The 22,093-nt window shown below is 32.8% G+C and overlaps 1 long non-coding RNA gene across 2 annotated transcripts; it reads right to left on the bottom strand.

Annotated features, from left to right (window-relative positions):
• Positions 1-15,397: 15,397 nt before the first annotated feature.
• LOC144545136 (uncharacterized) lies at positions 15,398-17,487 on the bottom strand. 2 transcript variants are annotated; one of them, XR_013508393.1, is made up of 4 exons: positions 17,214-17,487; positions 16,762-16,861; positions 16,437-16,595; positions 15,398-15,706 (listed from the first exon to the last, which is right to left on the bottom strand). It is a non-coding gene; the product is annotated as an uncharacterized LOC144545136 (long non-coding RNA). The 2 variants fall into 2 exon arrangements; XR_013508394.1 differs by lacking the exon at positions 17,214-17,487 and having other exon boundaries at positions 16,762-17,087.
• Positions 17,488-22,093: the final 4,606 nt, after the last annotated feature.

Genomic DNA, 22,093 nt, shown 5'->3' with positions numbered 1-22,093 from the left:
CAGCACAAAAAAGACAGGTACAGCTTTTTTCTGTTTTGACGCAGAGGGGGAGCTTATGCATGCTCACACAGGTCACACTACATGCGAAGACCCTTTTGATGCCAAGGCACAGGCTGTACTTGAAGCACTGAACTATGTTAAATAGGCTCAGCACATACCTGTGACTATATGTTCTGATTGCAAGTCTTTGGTGGATGCAATAATACAGGGAGATTGCGCAAATATTCCTTCCTGGAAAGCAGCGGAAAAGGTAGCATGACCTATGCTGTTATACTAGGAAGCGGCTGGCAGTATCATCATACGACATGTAAGCAGGACATTACTCACGCAACCACATAACATGGAAAATTGGGCGCGCACAATGGGTACCACATTAGAAGGCACGATACCGGAGTATGTAGCGGCACAGAATAACATCAGTCAGATCCTTGATAAGGGTCTGTTCAGACACAACGATCAGCAGTAGGAAAATTGGGTCAGGAAAAATACTGGTAAACCGTACCTACAGCAGGTAGAAGTGCAACTTGGAGGTACCAGTAACGGTGAAGTTCTTTAGGTTGCTTTCATAAGTTAAATTAGGATAATTTGTTGCTTTCATAGGTTAAATTATTGAATGGAGCAAAGCAAGTAATAATTACAATGAAGATTATTTTTCTACTTGTTCTCGTTTTGATTTTTTTCGGTACGTAATTAATTAGTTTCATTTCATATATATATTAATTATTACAGCTAGCTAGCTAGCTGGAACTATATATTATTATGATTTTTTGTTTTTCAATAAAATAAATTTAATTAGGTCCAACACCAACAAGAAATGCGTGTGATGAAATGGAGTTGTATTTGCTATTATATTGCACTGATCAGGGACGGTGCAATTTCAAAATGGATTGAACTCTGAAATTGTGTTAACAAAAATGTGGGGAACAAAATTTCGGAAGCTGCATCAAAAGCTGATGTCAAGACAACAAATGTCATTGCCTCTATGACTGCTAGCAGATCGACGAATATATATATATATATTCATCGATATGCTAGCAGTCATACAGACAATAACATTTGTTGTCTTGACATCGGCTTTTGATGGGGCTTCCGAAACTTTGTTCACCACATTTTTGTTGGCACAATTTGGGAGTGCAATCCATTCCGAAATTGCACCGTCCCTGATCAGTGCAATATAATGGCAAATACATCTCCATTTCATCACACGCATTTACTATAAGTGTTGGACCTAATTAATTTATTTTATTGGAAAACAAAAAATAATAATATATAGTTCTAGCTAGCTAGCTAGTTGTAATAATTAACGACATATATATGAAATGAAATTAATTAATTACGTACCAGAAAAAAACAAAACGATAACAAGTAGAAAAACAATCTTCATTGTAATTATTACTTGCTTTGCTCTATTCAATAATTGTTTCACTCGGTGATGTCCCGCAGGGCAGTAGCCTGGCAGCCCCACCTATTTTTTGTCTTCTCCTGGCATACTGCATCCCCGTAGTACACCTCCGCCTTCGACCGAACCTCCTCCGTTTAGGTTCTCCACACTAAAAGCATATGGCTTATCTTTTATTGGACCACCTCGCTCATCTCAAAAGATATGAAACAACACCTCATCATCTTCCTGAGTTTGAACAAATATTTATAGTGTTTCTTTTTGCTAAATAAAGTTTTCCTGCTTTGTCACCTTTAATCTTTATATGCGCGCCTCCGTAGATATTAATGAATTGTCAGACCAATATATAATTATAAAACAACAAGTTAAGTTAAATTTGACCATTTAATTATCTACTAAAAATAAAATTACTTAAATAATCCTGCAAATTCTAATCCATTAATAAATTAGAAAATGGTCGTTCCAGATATTTCTCAAATTCTTATCTCCAAGAAAAAAAATGACAGTTTGGTCCGAAATTTTTATTTAATATAAAAAATATAAAATTTTCAAGTCTACACACATTTTGAAAAAAATTTCAAATTTTCCAATTTTGGTAAATAATCTACCAGAAATAAGCCTTATGTACGGTAAATTATTCAACAAATTTAAAATCCTATTTCTAGTAAATAATTTATCAGAAATAGAATTTCTGATTTTTTCTTTTAATAAAATAAAAGATGTTATATTTTTTTATTTTTTAGAAATATTAGAATTTTTATTTTACTTAAATAGAAGATGTTATACTTTTGAGAAAAAATACGTAATATTAAAGTTTTTGGAGGGATACATGAAACTCCCCCTATATTTAGAAAAAATAACCCTTTTATGTATTGAAAACATGTCATTAACATGTGTTTTTGTTGAGTATTTTTTTATAAACATGTGTCACTCAATAATTGTTGTGAGTTTGAACATAGTGTTTCTTTTTTCTAAATAAAGTTTTCCTGCTTTGTCACCTTTAATCTTTATATGCGCACCTCCATAGATATTAATGAATTGCCAGATTAATATATAATTATAAAACAACAAGTTAAGTGAAATTTGACCATTTAATTATCTCCTAAAAATAAATTTACTTAAATAATCCTGCAAATTCTAGTCCATTAATAAATTAGAAAATGGCCGTTCCATATTCTTCAAATTCTTATCTCCAAGAAAAAAAGGCAGTTTGGTCCGAAATTTTTATTTAATATAAAAAATATAAAATTTTCAAGTCTACACACATTTTAAATAAAACTTCAAATATGCCAATTCTGGTAAATAATTTATTGAAAATAAGCCCTACATATGGTAAATTATTCAACAAATTTAAAATCCTATTTCTAGTAAATAATTTATTAGAAATAGAATTTTCTCAGGTTAATAACGGATAATGAAATGAATTTTTCTTAGGTTACTTTTTTTTAGCTATTTCTATTGTTTTCTTGTTGTAATTTAACTTTTTTTTATAATAATAATATCTTTTTTTTTTATTTTGCAGGAGGACATAACTCAGAAGAGGGTTATTATTGCAATGAGACTTTTTTCTCACTCGCAGAAAATTTTTCAGAGTGCGCAAGTAGTGAATGGTCTGATGTAAAATTGTTGAAAGATTTTTTTTCTTTGTTATGGTGTATATGTTCACAGAATTATTGAAAGAATTTTACTAGTTAATAGAATTATGCTGATTTGTTTACAGGATTGGATGATGTGTTATGTCAATAATGTAGCCTTTGTTGTTCATGCTTTCAACTTTGTTCACAATTTATGATAAATTTTGTTTCGGAAATATGAATTTATATTTAAAAATTATTAGGTTCACAGAATCATTTCATATAGTTTACAGAATTAAGGTTTACATCTACCAAATTATCACGCAAAGGATACAGAATTACAAAGACAGAATGTACAAACGTTTCAACAAAGATCTTCTAAAAGGTTCTAAAAATAAAAAATAAATTAGCTGAAAATATTTATTTATTTTTTTGTTAACATAATTTAATTTTGGTTCTGGTTCAATAAATATCTTCTATAATAATATATATATTTTTTGTTTACAAAATTTATGCATATATTTGTAGAATTTAAATATGGTCCTGGTTCAATAAATACATCCTAGAACGTGGTCGTCTATATCTTCTAGAAGGTGGTCTCGATTTTAACTGCCAATTGGACTTTGTTCGTTGACCACGCGGTTTCATCTGGAGAACATCCAGTGAATATGTTTACAGGATTTTGTCCATACAATTATCGGATCTGTTGAATTAGTTTACCGGATCAGTTGAAAATATCCGGGAATTTTTCGGGGACGGAGGTTCGGAGATTGTTAGCTGCTTCCTTAAATTAAATCAAAGTAAGTAGGTAATTAGGAATAAAAAATTGTGAGGTGACTTTGAATATTAAAAAAAAATTGAATGAACTGTCCCTCAAACTAATTATGTAATTCACATGTTATTCAAGTTTGAAACACAATTTTTTTAAGTGCTCAAACGCTGGTATCTCTGTGAATTTGAACTGGCCCTCAAACGTTGTAATTCTTGACGGGCCTTCATAATAAGGCCTTCCGGTCTTCTAAAGTAAGTGAAAGTTTGAGTTTGGATCGGTGACCGTTCAATTGAAATGAAACATGGGAGTTCCTTTGCTCGAACGGCTGGATCCAAAGTCAAATTTTGAGTTACTTTAGAGGAGAAACCTAAAAGATTGCTCTCTCTTCTATATTAATTTCTAGATTAATCCAAACCGACATTAGTCAAGTCGGTAGAATAAACAATATGAATTATCTAGAAATTGTATAACCCACAGTGCAGGAGTATAAAAGAAATTTCAGCCACAAAAAAAAATTAGTGGAGTTTGATGTGTCAAAACATGTAGACAGGTGTCACCATGCAACATTGACACAAAACCTTGTACCGAATATATAATTATGTGACAATGAGTATTAATTAATTATGATAAATAATTCGGTAGGAGAAACATTAATTTGTGAATATGGTTAAGAATACAAAATACAAAATACCAAAAACAAAATAAATTTTTCATAACAGTACTCCATTGATAAGCTCAAATCCCTGACAAAAATAATATAAAAATAACAATTCTGAATGATTAATTTTTAAACTCAACCATTAATAATATAAAATTTGCAGTGCTTGCCACGAATCCATGTCCTCTGAGTTAATTAACTCAAATTTTGATTTTAGATCTGAAACGTCCGATCTGCTTTGGTACAAATATTAAAGTTAAAGACCCACTGCATTTAACCAAATGCAGAATGAGTTGTAACAAGCCTTACGATTCTCCAAATGCAGATGGCACTGTAAGAAATATTAAGAACAGTCGGTAGTCTTTGAAAGTGCATGCCCTGAAGCAACATACACATCGATCTCAGGTTCTCTGATCACAGCATATCCCTCCAGGTACTCTCGCCGAGTCCACAGCTGTAACATGCACCTCTCCTGCGACGACAATGGAGGGTTTGGACCGACCTTCTTACTGTCGCAGGAGGGCTTTGTGCTACAGCTGTAGACAGGTGGGTCATTTTAATTGTACCAGAAAATGAAAGTCATATAGAATTGAGTTACAGAGAGCGGATTGGTGTTTTTAGATTTTTAACATGTGGAATTTCTAAGAAAGTACGTTTAGATTCGTTTAAGTAGAACCATTAATATTTTCTCGCAAAATTAAAAAATGGCTAAGTGCACATGACGTGCACTATAGGTTCTCAAGTTTAGGTTGTTTGTTTTGCTAAATGCATTTGTAATGCACTGCTTCAAAGAAGGCGACAATCATGTTGTGCAGTTCTTTTATATATGGTGGCTATCTGATTTAAGGAAATATTGTGGGACTAAAAACTATTGCAAATCCTATCCGGTACTCGCCTTCTGTACTCTCCGCTGCGACACTATTTTCGACAATACAAATGGTATTATATAAAAATAGAAAAAACTTAAAAATACAAAATACCAAAAGAAAACAAAATTTTCATAACAGTCCATTGAATTGACAAATTATTCCATTAATTAGAAACTTGATATTTTATTCATCAAGTTTAGTATTATTAATTGGAGGCGGTTTAGTGTAAATCGTATAACTCTTTTAATACGAAATAATATTGAATCAATTGCATGTGGGGACTGAATAGTCAATTCAGTATGGAGAAAAGTAAATATGGAGACCGAAATGGCCATTCAATCTTTATGCTTTTTCAAAAAAAAAAAAAAAAAACAATCACACTGGTTTACTAAATTTGATTTAATTAATTATGGTTTATAAAAAAAATTTCGCATTTCTTCCCCTTTCTCATTTAAAAATATGATTTTGATTATAAAAAAATTATTTGATAAATTCCGCCAGATGAAAAAAAAAAATTAAATTATTAAAATGCTAAGTACGCATGAGGCGTACTTAACTTACCAATCAACCGGTACCTCAGCTTTGTTGGAGCCTTTCACGCATCAAGCAGCCTTCATGCTTCACACATCCATCAGCTCCAGCTCCAGTACATGCACATCCACTGAATTGGAAATAACCTATTTAAATCGTTAAACTATTTGTAGTTTGACCTGGTGGGATTATAATAATTAGAATTAATAAACCGGAATAATTAGTGAGACCGGAGTGATGCATGTATCCGACCTCCGAGACCAGATCTTGACGCCGATCCAACCAACCTTTCCAGTCACTATAATCTCGTTTGTTCCTCTCAAGTCTCATCTCTACCTTCTCAATTATGCTCATGTATTTCGTTCTCTGTGGCATTTTTACAAACAGGTGGCAGGCGACAGACAGAGGGCCACAAAGTGTTATCAGAGAACTGTTACACTCAGCCCTGATGATGCCAAAGCTCGAGTAAGTGTGATCAATTTGAGATCAATACATCCACTGAATTATGGGGCCCGCATCATTTCAGTATGTTATAAAACAGAAAACCCTCAGATCCCTATATATAACATTAATTAGTACTCTTCACCTCACTAGCTCACTTCCCGGTTTCTTTTCCTGGAGAGAACGAACCAAGAAACAAAAAAGAGAGAAAAATGCATATTTTCGTGAAAAACCTAACTGGGAAGACGATCACTGTTGATGTCGAGAAAACCGACAGGATCAAAATAGCCAAGTCAGCTAGTTCACTTCACTGTTTCTCTCTAGGACAGAGCGATCCAAGAAACAACCAAGAGGAAAAAATGCAGATCTTCATAAGAAACAAAGATACAATCATGCTTGAGGTTGAGAAAACCGACACAATCAGAATAGTCAAGTCCAAGATCCAAGAAAGGCTAGGTATATGCAACCATTTCTTACATTTTCTGTGTTTATTGCATTTGCAAGATGTATTGATTAATCTCGTCTATCCTCCATGGAATATTTAAATTTATTGATAGATTCGGTGCTATATGTTAGTTTATTTGATTGTACTTATTATATTTCTGCTATGAAGTTGTTCTGTTTCATGATTATATCTTGCTGTTAAACCTTGAAATATAATGTGCATTATTCAGATCAACTGACTGTATTATTTCCCTTAAATGACTTTTTTATAGTCATAAAGGTGTCTCTCTGATTCTAACAATTGGTTTAAACTCTGATTTTATTTAACCAGTAAGAATACTAGAGCAGTATGCATGGCTTCTTGGTTTGAGTTAACCTAGTATGATTCTTTACCTTCAGAGATCATGGGATATGTAATGATGCAATGATATCCATACTCTGATTTCTTGATACTCTGATTAAGCCTATCCATACTCAGATTTCTTGATAATCTGTGCTAATTAAGATTATCCATACTCTGATTTCTTGATAAGACAACAAACATGCTGTTCTTTTCAGTTCTCAATATATCTGAAATAAAATCAGATATAAATATTCAAGTACGAATCTTAGTTTGAATAATCTGATCTTTGTTGTAGGGATCCCAATAAGTGACCAGAGCCTGATGTATGCCAGGAAGCGACTTGAGGATGACCGCACACTTGCTGATTACAACATCGAGAACGGTAATGTTGAAGTTCTGTTTTTACAATTTAGCCCCTTATTTTTTTATTATAGGGCTTTTGAGAAAACATAAAAAATATGAAAAATTAATGTTCCAGAGTCGACACTATACCTGTTGCTGAGGTGGGGTGGCAGCGGTCGTGGCGGTTTGCCTAATGTTGTGCCAGCACAGCTAAATGTTTCTCAAAGTTACAAGAGGAAATGTAGTCACAGCAACCAGGTACATATTGTGGCTGCCATTTCTTTCTTTAATTAATTCTAATTTCATTTCATATTGTGTTTAATTTTGTTGCCAATGATTTATTGTTCTCTTTTATTTAACAGCTGAGGAAGAACAAGTCCTTCCAATAAGGTTCGGAGTTCAATTTAAACATGTTTTTTTAATATTCTATCATACTCTCTTTCATTAAACCTGTTTATTTCTTTCCCTAACTTGTTTTGACATTGATTTCTTTCTTGACTAAACAGCTGAGGAAAAAGAGGCCGTCGTTTGACCAAGTGAAGAATGCTAGTCAGGAACTGGGTAAAGCCGTAAAGGCACAGTATACTGCCTTTTGTTTCATTTGCTCACTACTGTTATAAAGTTTATGGTTGTAAGAAGGAAGGGTCTGAAAGTATGAGAAATTCTTTACTGTTTACTAGTTGATATTGCGTATTACATCAGTATGTTGTTTTTCTTTCTTTTTTAAGAAAAGTGTGATTAAATTCCGATGGCTAGCATTTACATCACAACGCCTATATTGTATATATATCTATGGTTCACAACACAAGGTGAATACTGAATACTTTAGTTGAAGTAATAGTTGGATAAACTTTTAGTGACACTAGCTATCTTACTAAGAATATTAATCATGTGAAACACAAGCTAGCTAGACCATATTTTTAAAGACAAAGAAAAATGTTATTTTCGGATTTTTATTTATTTTTCGGTTCGAATTGCTTGTTCAGGGAATCTAGTAGACGATGACATGCTATTAGTTTAACACATGATCCAAAGGCTATTAGTCTTTGCCTTAAACTAATTATCATGAAAAAGTTTAAAGACAGAGAAAAAAAGTTTATGAGCATTACAAATAACTTATAATAGCTATTAGTTTAAGACAAAGTTTAAGACAAAGATTAATCTTGACGCCGATACAAATATTAATCATGTTAAATTGATGCTATTAGTTTAAGACATGATCCAATGGCTAGGTTATATAACACTAATTTGCAAATTAAGATCTATATATTTTGAGGAATGGTCTTTTTTAATACGAGATTCTCTGAATATATATATGATTAAATGAATTTGGGATTTGTTAACAGAAACATGAAAGTCAAATTTTGTAAACCATAAGTTTTTTCCATCATTTTATTCAGTTTTTCTAACACAATTAACACAACTCCTTTGCTACTTACTGTTAACAAGTTTATGGTTGTAAGAAGGGTATGAAAGTATGAATGATGCTTGTTGTTTACTAGTTAAACAAGATATTGCCTATTACATCAGTATATATACTGTTCTCTGTTCAATTGTTAGAAACTTGTATCAGTTGTCATGTTAATCACACTGTCCTTTCTTTATTATAGATAAAATTCCTAAAATTTATTCATCTTCTTAAGAAAAGTATTATAGATTAAATTCATAAAATTTATGTATTATCAGGCTTCTGTAGTGTTAAAGCATCTATTGTGGCCATCAAATTCTTTTGTATATTTCTTTTCTTTGTTTTTTTTTCAAGAAAAGAAAAGTGTGATTAAATTTCAATGGCATTTCCATCATCACAATTAATGCATGTATATGTACGGTTCACAATTAATGGCTAACTTTAGTTGAATTAATCATCTTTTTTATTAAATAATAGTTGGATCTTCTTTAGTGACACTATCATAATAAGAATATTAATCATGTGAAGTCCACAAGCTAGACCATATTTTCAAAGACAAAGAAAAAAATATTTTATATTTTATATTTATTTTTCCATTCGAATTGCATGTCCAGGGATAATATGAATTTTAAAGTTAAATTTTAGGCTTAGTATATTTAATTCCTCAGCACAATATTGAAGTTTCTTTTCTTTTGTGAAAAGACAACTTTCCAATATTACTATTCTACAAATAAATGCTATTTTTTGTTTGGCTCATTTATATTCAATGAACTTTAACTTAAATTATCATGAATATCAATTAAATTTGATTGTTAAAGTTTGTCATCTACCAATAATTTGTGTTTCCGGGAAGGAAACTAAAAAAAAACCATAGATTAAAAATTATTGCAAATAATATAGAAATAATTCAAATAAGAACTTTTATCCCTCTAATAATTTTATCACATACGCGCAAAACAGACCTTAAACACTGAATTAAATGACATAAATATTTCTTCAAAAATGTCACATGAAGCATGTTTATGTCATGCGATATGTGTAGCTTCCATGTGCAGTATTGCATGAACATCTCAATCCGCATGATTTGATATGTGCTCCGGTTGTATGAACTTTTGCTCTATTAAAAATTATTGCTCATGTGGAATAAATATTGCTCTCATTTAAAGACTAATATTTAGCTCGTTTAGTGAAAAGAAATTTTGTCTTCATTTAAATCCGATTGAAGAATTTAGACTATATATTTAAGTTGGAAGGCTTATAACCTCATATTTACTAAAATATATATTATTATCACATATATTGGTATGGATTTATTTATTTATTATAAGATATTAGTGAAAATCAACACATTTCATATTAAAATGTATAAACAAAAATAGATGATAATTAAGGTTATTATGCATTTAAAACAGATTTAGAATTTGCCAAGGATATCAAATGTATCAAAATTGCCTTGTCCTCTGTCACAGAATATGTTGCGGCAGCCGCCCACAAAATAAGCACATATGCGAGATTGAGCTTCACTATAGTAAAAAATGCGGCCAATTTATTGTCCACAATCAGATATTGGGCAGTAAGCAGTAGTGAAATCAGCTTTAGAATTGCCAAATATGTGGCGCAATTCTCTCTTACTCATCTGGTGTTGCGGAGTTTACTGCCGGAGCATTATTTGTGATAACATTGGCAATTTGGTAGAAACTTGGCTTTATCATAACTGTGAACATGAGCAACTCCTCGGTTACCAAATTTGTTATGTCCTCCATGTATGCAAGTAGCACAAGTGATAAAGCGAGCTTAACAATGGCCAACTTCAGTCGCAAAATGTGATCTTGAGCGCACCCTCATATTCAGCACCAGATGCAATGTAGACTCTGCATTATTATTTTTTTCATTTTTTATGTTATCACTAATAATGGAACATTGGATTTTTGGAGATCCTAGAATGTATTTGTCCAAAGAGAATCTGAGCCACTTATCAAAATCATATTTCAATCTCAGCAATTAACATTAATTTTGATCTTATGCATACATTTTATGTTTCCAAACGTATAAAAGTCTAATTTTAGTTCAAAACGCACTCGCTACATAACAAGTTACATGAAAATTATTTCAGCTATCACAACGCAAAGACACATTGTCCGTTTTCCTTTCTTCTCCTTTTCTCCTCTTCCTGCCCGTTCCCATTGCTTTTCTCCGATAAACCTTTTTTGCGCTCGATCAGCGTAATCTTCTTGAACACGACAAGCGGCTGGTGCGTCTTTGTTTCCCCTGCCTCTCCTCTCCACCTCTCTACATAGAAATAACAAGCCAAAAAACCCTAACTCTTAAGAGCACTGACACAGGAGGAGGTGCATGTGACAGGAAGGATTCGATTGTGCACGCTCTGTAATGTTCTTCTCTTTATGCAATTATTTTACGAACATTTTTTTGTTTATTTTGCCAGCTATTATCTAATATGAATAAATCTCTGGCATGTCTCACAAGATAGATATACCCCAGGCTTTCATGAAGATGTATGATTGAATTAAAAATACATTAAATTGCTTTCGAAACATTCAACTGGTAATGCTGAGAATTTAAACATGGGAAACAAAAATTAATATCCTCTGTACCGATTTGTTTAATGAAGTGGGAGAACTGTCAAATGTATGTCGAAAACGCAATTCTCATTTTATATTTCACAATACCACTGGGTTCTTCCCTAATAGTGTGAAAGTCAAATGTTGTAAACCAGAAATTTTTTCCATTCTTTTATTCATTTTTTCTAACACAATTAACAACAAAAAATATGGAATAGAAAGTGTTATTGTGTAGCAAACTAAAGTGTTCATTTTGAGATGGCGGATTTTGCATTGATTTTCTCTTTCTAAATAGAAAGAGTTTCTAAATGATTTGTTTTTTAAAAGAAAGGTTTACATTTGATGTATAGATTTAATTTAATACTGTCCTTTTTATATTAAAAAAATAACTCAATATTATCTATCATTAATAATATTTTTCTGCCCTTTAAAATTTTGCGGGTATTAAATATTATCTAATTTTACTCTCTTCATAGACTATAATTAATCAAATTATCAAAGCATCAAATTGATTAACACAGAAGGTAACTTAAAATTTCTTGATGACATGTCTAGTTCCTGTGGTTTTTTTTACAATTGTGGTAGAAAGTCGATTGGTAAAAGAAATTCAGAATAAAAATTAGACATTCTAACTCGAAGTGAAATTATTTGTTAAAATATTATTTAAAAAAAATAGTTATTTTCAAATTAAAATGTTAATTTGTAAATTTTATTTTTAATGATATTCGTAAAATATTTGCAAATAATTGCATTTAATACATAAGTAACTCAAATCAGGACTTTTACCCCATAATAATTTCAGCACACGTCAAATAAACCATAAACACTGAATTAAATGACACAAATATTTCTTCAAACTTGTCAAGGGAGACACGAAGCAAGTTTATGTCATGCACTATGTTTGACCACCATGTCTATTGCATGAATATCAAAATCCGCGTGATTTGACAATTGGCATTGCACTCCGGTTCTTTTTGTGCGAAGTTTTGCACTATACTAGAAAAAAATTGCTATGAATTTTATATAAAATTTAACATTTAGCTAATTTAGTTAAATTAATGTATATATATAGTAGATATAAAAGTTAGACGGTTTATAACCTCATTTTTACTCAAAATTATATTATTCTCACATAGATTGGTATGAATCGATTTAATTAAAATAAGATATTAGTGAAAATCAACGTATTTTGTATTAAAATTTAAATATATAACATGTAATTTTACTCTAAATTATATAGAAAATAATACATAAATAAAAAAAAAGATAATTAGCCTCCATTATCTTTTTGTTCTCACATAGATTGGTATGAATCGATTTAATTAAAATAAGATATTAGTGAAAATCAACGTATTTTGTATTAAAATTTAAAGATTAAAACAAGTGAGCCAATATGTATTTAAACAAATTTTACTATTGCCAAATAAATAATACGAATTAAAATTGTTACGTACTTCCGAAATGAAATTTGTTGTCAAGTAAATAAAATGCATTAAAATTTACTCGTACTTCTGAAATGAAATTCGTTGCCGCATCCTATACCCTACCCGTCCTATACCCGTACCCGTGTACCCTTGACGGGTAGGGCGGGTATGGGTTTTTTTTTTTTTTTTTTTTTGCTGTTTTTTTTTTCTGGTTTTTTTGTTTCTGTTTTTTTGTTGGTTTTTTTTTTCTGTTTTTTTTTTTTTGCTTTTTTTTTTTCTGGTTTTTTTTTCTGGTTTTTTGTTGGTTTTTTTCTGGTTTTTTCTGGGAAGGAAAAACAGAATTTTTTAATTTTGAATTCGGATGAACAGTACTCGAGTATCGGGTACGGGTACTCGGGTACTAGGGTACGGGTATAGTCGGGTACGGGTAAACTCGGGTAGGGTATGGTCGGGTATTAGTCCAAAAAAACGGGTCCGGTCCGGTTTATGCCCGTACCCGCGTACCCGAGTACCCGACCCATACCCGGGCTCGGGCACGGGTACCCTGGGCGGCGGGCACGGGCGGGTATGGTCGGGTATACCCGACCCGGGTATTGTTAATCCACTACATCCACCCACATAAGAAGCAAATAGATGAGATTGAGTTTCACCATAGTCATAATAAAAGCCAACTTCATACTCAAAATCATATGTTGCACACAGTAGACGCAGCGAAAACAGCTTTAAACCTTTCCATAATGTTCTTTAACATAGTAATTAGATTAGGGCCTTTCCATTATCTCCGTTAACATAGTAATGAGATAAGGGAGGAAGGGAACAAAAAGATAATGGAGGTTAATTATCTTTTTTTTTTTATGTATGATTTTCTATATAATTTAGAGTAAAATTACACGTTATTATGAAATTTATCTCTATTTTTCGTAGAATAATTTTATATAATTGATTCTCATATGTGTTTGACTTTTATAATTTAAAAGTTTAGCTGTCTTTAATTGAAATTATCCAACATTATAATTAATATGGAAATTGAGGAGCGATATGCTAGTATTTAATTGGTTTCAAAGATCATTCATAGCATGAGTTTATATATATATATTGTCCCCATACCATTCCATGCATGTTATTTATTTATTTTTATTTTTGATTGATTCATGCCCGTACACCAACCATGCATGCATGTTAATATGTTATTTATATTCCCCCAACTTTGTGATACCGCCTAATCATTTTGACACGTGTAATATTATTGAGTCAGAAGTATATCCTTACCTGCATGACTGCATCAATTTGAGTCAAAATTAAGTAAAAAACTTTCCGGACATATTTATTTACTATGGAGACGGTCCAATAAGTTTCAGATTAAATTCAACAGGAATGAGACACTTTTCGCGAGGATAAAAAAAGTGACTTTTTGTGAGGAGCTACTCTCATTGTTCAGTTTTTTCTTTTTGCGACGAACGACCGTCGTAAAAGCATTTTTTCTCTCGCAAAAAGTGTCTACTTTGTTGTAGATGTTCGGTTGAAGTAATCTAATATGTATTAAATTTTGTGAGGATTTGATTTATAAGAACTATAAAATTGTTCACACAGATCTTGATGCAGATGGAATGACACTAACCAGATATCAAACCAAATAATGTTCAATGCATGCCCATCAATTAGACTGCCTCAAGTTCGCTTTTCCAAATCAAACCATTCATTTGTTTTGAGATTCGAGCTTAAATCCAACTGATTTTGAGATCCGTGTATTCTAAAAAATGGATGGTTTGATTTGAAAAAGCAGGGTCCTTGCGATTCTCAGATTTCTTTCCCTCAAGTTCCGTTCCTCAATGTAGAATAAAATAAATGTTATTTTTTGTTTCGGTAATTAAATTTTCAAAATTCTTATTTTTAGTAACGATTATCATATATCCTAATAAATGAAGACTTCATCTCAGTGATTTAGAAAATGTAAGGACATACTATATATATATTGATAAAAAAATAGAGAAAATGTAATGTCCCCCGGGCTACAGTCCCCCAAAAATCTCCGTGTATAAAAGCCTTCCCTTTAGCTTAGTTCTGACGCGTTTTTAACTGCCACAACTGCCATAATTTCAACTGCTATAATTTTAAGTACACTATGTATATTTACATAATTATATGTGTATGTTTATAGGATAATATGTGTATGTCTACAGGATAATACACTACAGCAAATCTGACTTTCTGCGACCGGTTTTCTGGTCGCTGAAAGTTCAACCGGTCTCAGAAAGCTGATTCCGGTCGCTGATAGACCGGTCGCTGAAAGCATTGTCGCAGATACTCTTCTGATGACGTCACCGGTCGCTGAATGACGTCATCCGGTCGCTGATACTTTTTTTGCGACCAATTTTTTTTTATCGCTGTTGTTTTTGCTGACGTCATGAAAAGGTATCTGAGACCAGTGAACCGGTCGCTGATACCCAAAAAACCGGTTGCTGATGCTTCTAACAACATTTTTTTTTTGTTTATTTTGTTATTTACATCAATTGCACCAATTGCTAATGTTCTCAATTCTGACAGAGAATTGATTGCCCAATCATCCATACATAAACTATCATGCTTAAAATACAATAATAATTAAACCATTAGTAAGAACTAAGAACTGAGATTGCTATTTATGAAACATGTAAAAGATCATGTCTTCAGTTACAAATTGGTTATACAAAACACATCGCTTATACAAAAATTATGTCTTCAGTTACATATTATGATCACCTCACATCGCTTATACAAAACACCGAATAGAAGATTATTCAAACCACCATATCTGATCACCTCACATCTCTACCTTCTCCAAGTTAACAAATAAATAAATTGGTTTGTACCTTTGCATTTTTCAAGTTAACAACCTCTATCTTCTCGGACTCATAGTTCGTTCTTATATCATTAATTAATTACCTACAAAAACAAAGTGAAGTTAAATCATTGAATCAGTTCAATTGAATGAGAATAAGGATGCTTCTTACATAGGTCAAATTTGTTTTAGCTAATCAAACTGTATTTTTGGCATAAGGATAGGGGTATTTTTGGCACTAATGACAATTCTCTTGTTGACTTCATTAATTTTTTTATACTCATTACTATCAGAGAAGAACAAAGATTAGAGTTTGGTCAGGTTAGGGCTTCACATATAGAAGAACAACAAATTGAAGGTTTAATTTACAAAAAAATGCAAAGAGTTCATCTTGTCAGATAACAAAAATGTAGCAATCACACTTTGATCCCTGATATTTAATTTATTATACTTTCTATGTTTAGTGCCAGTAAAACAGCAAAATACTTACTAACCTCTTTACTTGTAATTTATTATACTTACTAACCATGATATTTCCACCATTATTTTCATCTAAGAGGACATGTAAGCAATAATTCCCAAATAAGCCAAAAAAAACATTAAAAAAAAAATCACAGGTTGCTTGCTTTTAACCAAGGCACAATCACATGAAGCAAGCCTTAATTACACAAACAAGGCACAAGCCGGTCATGATATCAATTATCAAATCGAACGTCATAATTTCGGGTAATTCGCACAACAGCAAACATCAACCGAGACAAGGGTCAATCAAATCTGCATTTCACACTTTTTGCAATTCATGAATCAAAGACAATAGAGAGAAAGAGACTTAACTCCTTGTTCTTGTCATCATTATCTGGCTCCTCGATCTTGGCTTTCTTGCTCGAACTCGTTGCTTCGTCCTTCTTAACCGTACCAGCATCGACAGGCTTCTTTGCTGATTTCTTCTCTGTCTTAGCCTCTTTTGCCTTCTCCATCACCACCTTCTTCTTCCTTCAAATAAGAAATACAAATTTATATTCCTAGTTTAAAACACAATAATTTTTCTTGAGAAATTGCATCGACATCCGTTTTTTTCTTTTCACAAGGAAAACAGATCAACTAATAATGTTTCTCCTTTATTTCTAAAAACCTAAAAGAAATTAAAATACAGAGTTACCTCAAAGTAGGAAATAACTATACTTATCTTGTAGCAAGCACACTGCAGAACAACGCTAATTAGAGCTAATTTGAGCGAATTTCCACAAAATCTTAAGACCCTAAAATGGGGTACAAACAAAAATGAAAATTATTTCAGCAACAATATGAAGCAGATATATACATAAGTGAAATAAGCAGAAAAGCAACACTAATTTGATAGAATTTGAGTTAATTGGTACAAAACCCTAAAGCCCAATTTCAACGAAACATAAAAAACGTATAAAAAAAAATCTGATTTTTTCTGCCGAAATCTACTACTCATAGTTGAAATTGGAATCATACATTTCCCTTTGGTGTCTACAGGTGCCGCTTTTCCTATGGCTTCTAATTGGAATCATATAGATTCGTTAGTCGAAGAGGTGCCGCTTTTCCTATGGCTACGTACCAGAGAGAGAGAGAGAGGAGACTTACCTTGACTGACTGACTGAGTTCCACAGAAGAGATCGAGAGAGATTACGGCCGGAGTGGAGAAGAGGGAACGGCGTGGTCATCAGCCGAGGTCGCGCTGCCACCGCCGACCGAGAGGAAAACGAGGTAGGAGCAAGATCGAAGAGGAGAGGCGGAGAGGCGGGAAGGATTTGGTCTAGAGGTGAGAGGAGAGGAGAGGAGCAGATGTGGGAAGGGTTTTGGGTCGGGAGACAGGGAGGCGGGACGCGGGAGGATTTGGGGGTGATTTGGGGGTCGAGATTTTGGCAGAGGCGCGCATTTTATTTTTAGGAGTCGCGCTTTTTTCAGCAGAGAAAATATTTGCGACCGGTGTCGGCGCCGGTTGCTGATTCCGGTCGCTGATACAAGTGGTCGCCTGATTTTTAACGAATTTCGTTTTTTTTTTTGGAGAAATTAAGTATCTGCGACCGGTTCTGACGCCGGTCGCTGATACCGGTCGCAAAAAATCAATTTTGCTGTAGTGATATGTGCATGTTTACAGCATATTTCAACTGCTATAATTTTAAGTACACTATGTATGTTTACAGAATTATATGTGTATGTTTATAGGATAATATGTGTATGTTTACAGGATAATATGTGTATGTTTACAGGATATTATGTGTATGTTCACAGAAGGTGGTCCCCAAAAGCTGTCACGCGTTTTCGACAGCTGTCACGCGTTTTCAACAGCTGTCACGCGTTTTTAACCGCTTTCACGCGTTTTTAACAGCTTTCACGCGTTTTTATGTTTACAGAATTTGTTGAATTAATTTACAGGATTTAGTATTGATGTTTACATAATTAGTTGAAAATCTTCGGGGATTTTTGAGGGACTGGAGTGGGAGGACTGTTAGCTGCTTCCAAAAAATTAACATCGCATTTTATACAGCCATCATGAACATCAATATCAATATATTAAAAAAATTACGCTCTTAAAATAAATATTAAAATACAGGCGTTAATTTAATTGGTCAGAATTGGTTCAAACAATTTGCATTCTTTAATTATTTATTTCAATAGTTCTCATGCTAAAAAAAAACGGTGTATGGACCGGAAGGTAATTAGCTTGCTGGATAATGCGGGTATACTGCAGTGTCCATGTGATTATCAATTTGATAATAACATGTAATTTTACACTACAACAGAACGGATTTTTTGCAACCGTATCAGTGGCCGGTGTTTACGCCGGTCACTGATACTTAAATTTTAAAAAAAAAAGAAAATAATTTCACTCAAAATCAGGCGACTAAAGATATCAACGACTGTATCAGCACTGGAACCGTATCAGCGGCCGGTGCTGATGCCAGTCGCTGAAAGTTGTTTCTTGGATCTCTCTGTCCTGAAGAGAAACAGTGAAGTGAACTAGCTGACTTGACTATTTTGATCGTGCCGGTTTTCTCGACATCAACAGTGATTGACTTCCTAGTGAGTTTCTCACGAAAATCTGAATTTTTCTCTCTTTTTTGTTTTTTGCTTCGTTCTCTCCTGAAAAGAAACATGGAAGGGAAGTGAGCTAGTGAGGTGAAGAGTACTAATTAATGTTATATATAGGGATCTGAGGGTTTTCTGCTTTTTAACATACTTAAATAACGAGGTTGCCTCTCCGAAAATGTCGTTTCAACTTTCAGGACAGGACAGTTATTAGGGAGAATACCCATCCGAGAAATTGGATATTTATAACGTGGGCCCCACAATTCAGTGGATGTATTGATCTCAAATTGATCACATTTACTCCAGCTTTGCCATCATCAGGGCTGAGTGTAACAGTTCTCAGATAACACTTTGTGGCCCTCTGTCTGTTGCCTGCGTTTGGAAGGATCGAAATTCTCTCATTTTCAAGGGTGAAATTGCAACACCGACAGGGATAATAGAATAGGCAAGAGCAATGGGGAAGGCCAACACTGCATCTGAAAATGGGCTCTCAAAAGAAAGGGTAGAGGGTATTGACATGCCAATTGGAACTATCACAATTCTTACAGATGCATCCTGGGACAGCACAAAAAAGACAGGTACAACTTTTTTCTGTTTTGACGCAGAGGGGGAGCTTATGCATGCTCACACAGGTCACACTACATGCGAAGACCCTTTTGACGCCAAGGCACAGGCTGTACTTGAAGCACTGAACTATGTTAAATAGGCTCAGCACATACCTGTGACTATATGTTCTGATTGCAAGTCTTTGGTGGATGCTATAATACAGGGAGATTGCGCAAATATTCCTTCCTGGAAAGCAGCGGAAAAGGTAGCATGACCTATGCTGTTATACTAGGAAGCGGCTGGCAGTATCATCATACGACATGTAAGCAGGACATTACTCACGCAACCACATAACATGGCAAATTGGGCGCGCACAATGGGTACCACATTAGAAGGCACGATACCGGAGTATGTAGCGGCACAGAATAACATCAGTCAGATCCTTGATAAGGGTCTGTTCAGACACAACGATCAGCAGTAGGAAAATTGGGTCAGGAAAAATACTGGTAAACCGTACCTACAGCAGGTAGAAGTGCAACTTGGAGGTACCAGTAACGGTGAAGTTCTTTAGGTTGCTTTCATAAGTTAAATTAGGATAATTTGTTGCTTTCATAGGTTAAATTATTGAATGGAGCAAAGCAAGTAATAATTACAATGAAGATTATTTTTCTACTTGTTCTCGTTTTGATTTTTTTCGGTACGTAATTAATTAGTTTCATTTCATATATATATTAATTATTACAGCTAGCTAGCTAGCTGGAACTATATATTATTATGATTTTTTGTTTTTCAATAAAATAAATTTAATTAGGTCCAACACCAACAATAAATGCGTGTGATGAAATGGAGTTGTATTTGCTATTATATTGCACTGATCAGGGACGGTGCAATTTCAAAATGGATTGAACTCTGAAATTGTGTCAACAAAAATGTGGGGAACAAAATTTCGGAAGCTGCATCAAAAGCTGATGTCAAGACAACAAATGTCATTGCCTCTATGACTGCTAGCAGATCGACGAATATATATATATTCATCGATATGCTAGCAGTCATACAGACAATAACATTTGTTGTCTTGACATCGGCTTTTGATGGGGCTTCCGAAACTTTGTTCACCACATTTTTGTTGGCACAATTTGGGAGTGCAATCCATTCCGAAATTGCACCGTCCCTGATCAGTGCAATATAATGGCAAATACATCTCCATTTCATCACACGCATTTACTGTAAGTGTTGGACCTAATTAATTTATTTTATTGGAAAACAAAAAATAATAATATATAGTTCTACCTAGCTAGCAAGCTGTAATAATTAACGACATATATATGAAATGAAATTAATTAATTACGTACCAGAAAAAAACAAAACGATAACAAGTAGAAAAACAATTTTCATTGTAATTATTACTTGCTTTGCTCTATTCAATAATTGTTTCACTCGGTGATGTCCCGTAGGGCAGTAGCCTGGCAGCCCCACCTATTTTTTGTCTTCTCCTGGCATACTGCATCCCCGTAGTACACCTCCGCCTTCGACCGAACCTCCTCCGTTTAGGTTCTCCACACTAAAAGCATATGGCTTATCTTTTATTGGACCACCTCGCTCATCTCAAAAGATATGAAACAACACCTCATCATCTTCCTGAGTTTGAACAAATATTTATAGTGTTTCTTTTTGCTAAATAAAGTTTTCCTGCTTTGTCACCTTTAATCTTTATATGCGCGCCTCCATAGATATTAATGAATTGTCAGACCAATATATAATTATAAAACAACAAGTTAAGTTAAATTTGACCATTTAATTATCTACTAAAAATAAAATTACTTAAATAATCCTGCAAATTCTAATCCATTAATAAATTAGAAAATGGTCGTTCCAGATATTTCTCAAATTCTTATCTCCAAGAAAAAAAATGACAGTTTGGTCCGAAATTTTTATTTAATATAAAAAATATAAATTTTCAAGTCTACACACATTTTGAAAAAAATTTCAAATCTTCCAATTTTGGTAAATAATCTACCAGAAATAAGCCTTATGTACGGTAAATTATTCAACAAATTTAAAATCCTATTTCTAGTAAATAATTTATCAGAAATAGAATTTCTGATTTTTTATTTTAATAAAATAAAAGATGTTATATTTTTTATTTTTTAGAAATATTAGAATTTTTATTTTAATTAAATAGAAGATGTTATACTTTTGAGAAAAAATACGTAATATTAAAGTTTTTGGAGGGATACATGAAACTCCACCTATATTTAGAAAAAATAACCCTTTTATGTATTGAAAACATGTCATTAACATGTGTGTTTGTTGAGTATTTTTTTATAAACATGTGTCACTCAATAATTGTTGTGAGTTTGAACAAATATTTATAGTGTTTCTTTTTTCTAAATAAAGTTTTACTGCTTTGTCACCTTTAATCTTTTTATGCGCGCCTCCATAGATATTAATGAATTGCCAGATTAATATATAATTATAAAACAACAAGTTAAGTTAAATTTGACCATTTAATTATCTCCTAAAAATAAATTTACTTAAATAATCCTGCAAATTCTAGTCCATTAATAAATTAGAAAATGGCCGTTCCATATTCTTCAAATTCTTATCTCCAAGAAACAAAAGGCAGTTTGGTCCGAAATTTTTATTTAATATAAAAAATATAAAATTTTCAAGTCTACACACGTTTTAAATAAAACTTCAAATATGCCAATTATGGTAAATAATTTATTGAAAATAAGCCCTACATATGGTAAATTATTCAACAAATTTAAAATCCTATTTCTAGTAAATAATTTATTAGAAATAGAATTTTCTCAGGTTAATAACGGATAGTGAAATGAATTTTTCTTAGGTTACTTTTTTTTAGCTATTTCTATTGTTTTCTT

This window comes from Carex rostrata, chromosome 27 (assembly GCF_964058835.1).
Source record: "Carex rostrata chromosome 27, lpCarRost1.2, whole genome shotgun sequence".
Taxonomy (NCBI): domain Eukaryota; kingdom Viridiplantae; phylum Streptophyta; class Magnoliopsida; order Poales; family Cyperaceae; genus Carex; species Carex rostrata.
Note: the sequence above shows the minus strand (reverse complement) of the source record. Positions and strands in the feature narration are given on the sequence as shown.